The sequence below is a fragment of the Engraulis encrasicolus genome, chromosome 15 (assembly GCF_034702125.1).
Source record: "Engraulis encrasicolus isolate BLACKSEA-1 chromosome 15, IST_EnEncr_1.0, whole genome shotgun sequence".
In the NCBI taxonomy this organism is placed as follows: domain Eukaryota; kingdom Metazoa; phylum Chordata; class Actinopteri; order Clupeiformes; family Engraulidae; genus Engraulis; species Engraulis encrasicolus.
In genome coordinates, this window is record NC_085871.1 from 22353152 (window position 1) to 22360735 (window position 7584).

At 41.6% G+C, this 7584-nt stretch overlaps 1 long non-coding RNA gene across 1 annotated transcript; it reads left to right on the forward strand.

Annotated features, from left to right (window-relative positions):
• The first annotated feature begins 1224 nt into the window (after positions 1-1224).
• Positions 1225-7223, forward strand: LOC134464504 (uncharacterized). Its single transcript, XR_010037915.1, has 3 exons — positions 1225-1645; positions 2792-2908; positions 5820-7223. It is a non-coding gene; the product is annotated as an uncharacterized LOC134464504 (long non-coding RNA).
• The last annotated feature ends 361 nt before the right edge of the window (positions 7224-7584 follow it).

Consider the following 7584-nt stretch of genomic DNA (forward strand, 5'->3'; position numbering starts at 1 on the left):
ACCACCCGGAAAAGTGGCGAGTTGAGTGTCGCGCAATACCCTTACAACCTATCTGGCATATACAGAAGCAGACGTCGGGAAAGGAATCGCGGGAGTAAAAAATGAAATGGCTACACTGAGTTTTTCAATACTTTTTGCACATGTTTACATTCATAAAATGACAAAAATGAACATTATAAGCGGATTTTTGATCACTGTAAACGAATTATTTAAACAGCATTTGTATAGAAATGATTCTGTCCCAAGCTTTTTGATCTATATAAGCGGTTGATTACTATATCCGTGACCACTATAAGCGGATTCCACTGTACTATGTTATGTCATGTCTGTATTGTATTGTATGTTTACTGTACAGTTTGTATTGTCTAGTGACTGCATAGTATGTTACTCATTTCTCCATGCCATGGTTCTGCCAGAGAGTACATTGGCTCAGTAATGTACTGCTATGGTGGAGTAGTGCTTACATTTCACTTGTGTCTGTTAAATGCATGTGTGTCTGCTTTAGGCTGGCACATACCCATGCCTCAGGTTCACACAGCCACTGTAGGTAGATGTGTGTCAAGTTGTCCCCTTCTCATTCCCCCGTGCTTAAGATGGCTGCTTGTAGGCAGTCACCTTCATGTTTTCCCTCCCCCTTGGTAAGATAGCAGCTGTAGGCAGCTATCCTCAGTGGCCTTATTGTATATATTGTATAATAATAATAATAATAATAATAATAATAATAATAATAATAATTGTATTTGTATAGCACTGTGTCATACAAGGCATGTAACTCAAAGTGCTTAACAAATGGGAAAAAAAACATTGTTAGAGATGGATTTAAAAGGAGAGGTATAGAGGAGAGGCAGAAATAGCAGGAAGGCAGAGGAAGAAGAGATAGACAGAGATTGTAGAGTCATAAGGTCAACGTAGGTTAGGACCAGGATTCTTAGATGCGTAAGGTCCATAGTGGCTGGGCCTATCATAAGTCATAGATAGTCACACAGAGATTGGGCGCTCAGGTGCCGCATCAGGGGTGAGGAAAAACTCCCTTTCGCTTGATTCATAGTTTGTAAGGGGGAAAAAAAGCTCAGTGAGGTCTGAGAAAAAAACCCTATAGTCAGGAAGAAACCTCAGGCAGAGACCAGCGGCCACCTAGGGGAGCCCCCACTGGGCAAAATAGGCTTGTATCCGGAGATATTTTGACTGGATATGTTTTATGACACGCGGCATATCGGACCAGATTTCGACCATTTCCCGACTTTTCAAGAATCCGTGAAAATCTTGGCATATTTTGACTCCGGAATTGTGTTTGGTGAATACGGAGATATTTTGACTGGATACCGGTATTTTGAATGACGTGTGCTGCCAATCGCATTGAATAGAATGTTGGCCCTCCCTCTGCCGTTATGATTATGAAGCTCTGCGCGGCAGCCCGCCGCTTCCTATCTGGATTTCTGTCGTACGTTAGTTGGCAGCATCTTTATCACAGACTTTCCAGAAATCTGTCGCAGACTTGTTAAGCCATCAAAAAACCTTATTTAGTTCTAGCTCTAGGCTATGGGACTATGAGAGGACTCCGAGACGGTGTCCAAGTGAGATGGCTGGCGAGGTTGTTCGAGGTCATTTCATGATGAGGATGGACCAGACTTTAAGACATTCTGAGGTAAGTTGAAGTAACAGATTAGAGGAACATACGGTGTATTGTCTTAAAGTAGCTCTAGATCAAAATTAAAGCATGCCTGAATATTGTAATGTTTAACTTTCCTAATGTTTTCTGACTGACCGTATAGCTAACTTGCTAACTAACCAGCGCCTTGTACTGTCCACTAAACAAGGACGGTTATCTTAGCATGTTAGCTAGCCTAGCTTTTTCGGTCTGGTAGGCAGATGTTAACGTTAGCTAGTTAGCTAGCCTGCCACCACCTAAAAATACTAAACCTTTGGGCAAGTGATACGGTGTCACGAATGAATGTATGCATAGTTTACTGACATTGGATATATGACGTCGGATATCTGCAGGGGCTAGATTTTGAAATTACGACAACATTTGGTAACCTGCTACATTTTAACTAGCTAGGAGGAGACTAATATTTGGTTACAGATTTGTTTGACATAAAGCTTATTTTCCGTGATATCTAAAAGTTAATGACATCATGGACACTTGTGTCTGAATTTATCACCTTGTATAGTCTTGAAAGTGTGGCTGTATTGTTCTAATATATGATTTGTCCCCCTTGACCAAGCGAAAAACACACACTCTCAATTGCCTTTCTGTAAGATAAGAGATGGTCACAGCATGTGTCGTTATGAACGGGGCAGAGGTAAAGAAGCCCCCTCCGATGTTATTTGACAGAACAGGAGTATGCCCTGTCGTTGCTCTTGCCCCAATGCACACATAGAGCTAGAGACTTCTGTGCCAGAAAGAAGAGAACGAGAAATTGTGAATTTAAGAATGTGTTTTGTTATAGGGTAATTGATGACATCGTATGGATGACATGATGCCCATCTAGGAGTGTGTGTGTGTGTGTGTGTGTGTGTGTGTGTGTGTGTGAGAGAGAGAGAGAGAGAGAGAGAGAGAGAGAGAGAGAGAGAGAGATAAAGAGAGATAAAGAGAGAGAGAGAGAGAGAGAGAGAGAGAGAGAGAGAGAGAGAGAGAGAGAGAGAATGTGTAAGACTGATGATGTGTATAAGGCCTCTGCATGTTTTGGTTTTGTATTTGTGTATTTATGTAAGCTGATAAACACCTTAATTTTGTTTGGAATTAGGCCTAACATGATAAAAAGTACTTCACTCTATTCTACATCCGCAGCTCCATGAATGTCATGAGACACTCCAGGAGACGGTGGTTGCAATGCATTATCAACACCCCGCAACCCCAACCCTCCAATGGAACCCAGAACCCTCCGGAGTTCCTCAGGACCTGTCGGTAATATATTTGACTGCATGTTTTAAGGGAAAGAAAATGATCTAGACTTTACATGTGCAATTTCCATTTTAACCATCTCAAATAACCCTGAGGTTCTCATCGTCAAACTAGAGAAAACATCAGTAAGGTTCAGGCTGTCTTTTACAGATAAGGTACTTTATTCACTGTATTACTAAGCACTTTATTCATCCTGTGGGAAATTCAAGAAACAATTGTCCACTGTTTGTAACAGTATTTTTTAGCCAATTTGGATTGGAGCCAATTTTGGTCCCCTAGGGGAAATTCTTTCTCTGCATTTATCCCATTTCGGCTAGTGAATCACATTGGAATTTCTTAGCATAACATTACATTACATTATTACATTGCATTTGGCAGACGCTTTATAACCAAAGCGACTTTCAGAAGAGGACATAATCAAGCCAACATCACAAGCAATACAAAGTGCACAGGAGATATACAGAACAACAAGTGCAATTACAAAGAGGGGTTAGTTTTTTTTTTTTTTAATAATAAAGAGGAAATAATGAGAACACACACACACAAACACACACTCACAAACTAAGCTAAACTAAACATAATGTCAGGATTCTGGCCTGGGGCAAGGTCAGCTCAAACATTAGTCTAGTACAGTGTTTCCCAACCAGGGGTACGTGTACCACTAGGGGTACGCGAGCACACTGCAGGGGGTACTTGGAAAAATGTTATTATTATAACAAATGTATGGAGCAGTCACATCAGGAGAGAGAAAGCGATATAGAACATGAATAAGGGGGTACTCATGTCACAACTAAGAGGCTTAGGGGGTACGCAAGACAAAAAAGGTTGGGAAACACTGGTCTAGTAGATTCTCTCGAAAGAGGAATGTCTTTAGTTGTTTCTTGAAGGCTGCAAGAGAGGTGCTTAGTCTTGCTGCCTCTGGGAGACTGTTCCACCACTTGGGAACCACAACGGAGAACAATCTTGACTGGGAGTACCTAGAGCGACTGGATGGCAGAGCCAGACGGCTTGTGCTGGATGAGCGCAGATCTCTTCCAGTAACATATGGCGTTAGTAGGTCCTTCAGATAAGCTGGGGCCGTTCCTGTGATGGTTTTGTAGGCAAGGGTCAATGCCTTGTGCTATATGTGATTGTGTTATCATTTTTTTTTCATCAGGCATGAGTGAGGCGAACACATCGTGCGTTGGAGGAAGAGTTGCAGTGACGACTTGAACCACAGGCCAGGTAAACAGGTTTACTCTGAGCATGTCAGCCCATACTTCTGTGATCAAAGTGCTATTAATAGAGAAAGAAGTAATGCAACCAGAGGAACATAATATGTTGATGAGTACACTCCTGTTGAAAAAGTAATATTTTGAACAATATTTCAATAAACACACAAGTTATTTCCAAAATGACCATAGAGTAAGTGTAATACAACATCTTTTCAGCTTACTGCAGAAGAGTAAGGTCACTAGTATAACTTGAATGACATATTTGTCCATTGTTCTGAAATTATGCTGGTGCAAAGGTGAGTACACCCCTATGTTAAACTGTCTGTGGAGGGGCCGTGTTGGCCCGAATCTTCACGAATTTGAANGATTAAAAGGGAGGTCATCGCTGTGCATTTCATCCTTGCCTTACATTGAACTTTTACATTTCGAGTCTGGACCTAGCTAAACAAGATGTATATGAGATTTGAATGAAATCCTATGGAGAGTATCATGATCTGATGATGTTCAGTAGTCACAGTACATGTTAACAAGCATGTTTCTAGTGGTGAAATTCAGCTTCCTACTGCGGACGGCATCGGTACAGGTCCGAAACATTTCGGTCCTACTACCATGCTTGACTTTCAGCATGAGGCACTTTTCTTTCTACAAATCACTTTTTACCACCACACATGCTTGACACCATCTACTGATGCAAAATTGTTTATCATGGTCTCATCAGAGTCAAACAGACTAAGGATATGGGATATGGAACCATGTACTGTGATCTAATGACACCATGATAAACAAATTAGCTTTAGATCAGTGGTTCTCAACCTTTTTTGAGCAAACGCCCCCTTGGACTCATCACAAGCCTCCAAACACCCCCCTGACCCTATCATAAGCCTGGCCACGCCCCCTCACCTCCCCCTCCCTAGTATCAGCTGTATCCTTCTCAACAAAGAAAAGTGCCCATGCTTAAAGTCAAGCATGGTAGTGAGAGTTGCACGGTTTGGGGCTGTGTGGATGCCATCAACAGGAGGAAGCTGAATTTCACCAAAAGAAACATGCTTGTCGACATGTACTGTGACTACTGAAGCAGATCATGATACATACTGTCTCCACATGATTTCATTCAAATCTCACACACATCTATTTTGGCCTGGTGGGGACTCATAATGTAAAAGTTCAATGTAAAACAAGGATGAAACACACACAACGATGACCTCCCTTTAAATCCATTTCAATTTCAAGACGTTTTGGGCCAGCACGCCCCTTCTCAGACAGTTTAACATAGCATAATTGCACAAAAAAATGGACAAATATGTCATTCAAGTTATACTACTGACCTTACTTTTCTGCCATAAGATGAAAACATTTTTGTATTACACTTACTCTATAATCACTTTGGGAACAACTTATGTGTTTTTAAAAATATATATATTATTCACAATGTTTCTTAACAGGGGTGTAGTCATTATTGCTGTGCACTGTATATTTGGATCACCATTACACGTTTAGTCATAAAGTAATGAAAACTTGTGTACAGCATTGTATGTTTTCTGTTCAGCTGTAGATTACCTAATAGTGACGAGGTCACCAATGCCATCATCCAGGCTAGTAAGGATTCTGGGTAGAGCTGGGGACCAGAGAGTTTACTCATAACTCATTTATGTGATTATGATGTATAAAAAAGACTAACTCAGTTTCTTTCTGTCTCGCAGAAGCCTGAAATAGATTCTTTGAGAATCTTAAAAGTCAAACAACTGGGCCTTGCGGGGAAGACTGATGACGTGAGAAAAAAAGGAAAAATTTGATGGGCAGGTGTGAGCGGGTAGGTAAAACCACAACTACCAACCCCATCATACAACTGCCATCACTTTCTTTTGTCACTACTTCACTTCAGGGGGCAATTAGCCAATATCCCCTTTCTTTCTTCCGAGTACTATTGTTAGTTTTTAGAATGACCGCATTTGGTACAAGGTATTTGCAAATGGGCAGCCAACACTAAAGGTCTGTTTTGACTCCTCCGTCAGGCCCTACCATGGAGCATATGGCAGGGCACTCGTTTGCAATGCAACCGACCCGGGTTCAATTCCTGGCCTGGGTCCTTTGCCAGCCCTTCCCCATCTCTCTCTCCCAACTTGCTTCCTGTCATCATCTGCACTGTACTGTCATTATGAAGACAATAATATCTTTTTTTAAAAAGACTCCTCCATCAGTTGGGGGACACATACTGTCAGTGGGGGGGGCAGTGGCAGATCGCGAACAATTCAAACTGGGAGAACTATACGTTGATCGCGGCAAGGGGTCTATTCAGCGCTAAAAGGGAGGGCGTGGTGGCTGTTTGGGTACTTGATCTGCCGTTACCCTGCTGACAGTACGTGTCCTCCAACTAAAGGACGAGTCTAAACCAGGCTTAAGAGATGCAAGCATAAGGAAACGTGGGGGGGACCATAGTTTTAAAACACGTGGTTTGGGGGAACCATGGTTTATGGCAAATAGTGTATCAAAGTTAAATAGTAGAACCATGGTTAATTTTTGTAAGGGATATTACTATGACAGCTACTGTACTCCTGTGGATAAACCACAATTGAACTATGCTTGGTTGATCTGCTGGATAATCTTGTGAAAATCCTGCTGTATTATCTCATGTGACCAGTTCTTTGGCATGTTCATGGTAAACAAGCATGAGTGTGGGTTTTGAACTGTACATATTTTTTAATGTTTAACACATTGTTTAAAACTGCCCTATTTTTTTGTTGCTTTTCAAGCAGTGGTGCTGGTGGCGCAGGATGTCCTGGAGGAGGACGACCTCGACTACCTCAAAGGAGCTGATTCTAGCCTTGTGCCTGATGGGGAAACAAGTGCACATTTGTTGTGCTCTGTCTGAGATGGAGAAGTGTGCGCCTTGCTGGCGTACTTCAATTGATGCCAGCAAGCCCAGCCAGCGAGTGACCGATAGTGGCCGGTTCTCCCTTCGTGACCTCCCCCCCCCCCTTCTGCGGCCGACAAAGCTTGAAATATGATTAAATGTAAATGTAAAATAAGCAATTAAAGAAAGAACATTCAACAAAATAATTGTCTGTTATAATATGATTTTAGCTGGGATTTAGCAGTAATTTAAAGTTGGCCTAATTGTTGTTTTGCAGTAGATTTGTGTCTTATGTTGAAAGAAGTATACTGCCTTACAAAGGCAAAGTGCAGTAACCAATTACCGTAGGTTCATTCTGAAAATGTGTTCATTCTGAAAATGATTTTCATAAAGACCTCCTTTATCTTGTGACTAAGAGTTATGGTCAAAATGTGCCCTGTTTTACAAATATTGCTATGTCAAATTTGCAGTAACTACAATATCCAACCTACCAAGTCTTTGAAGGCATTTTTTCCCCTCAGTTTCATTGTTGGCACTGCTGTTTACCTTTTGTAGGGCAGTTTAACCTAAGGGACTGTTCGTAATTTACCGGGGGGGGAGGGCTGGTGCGTAGG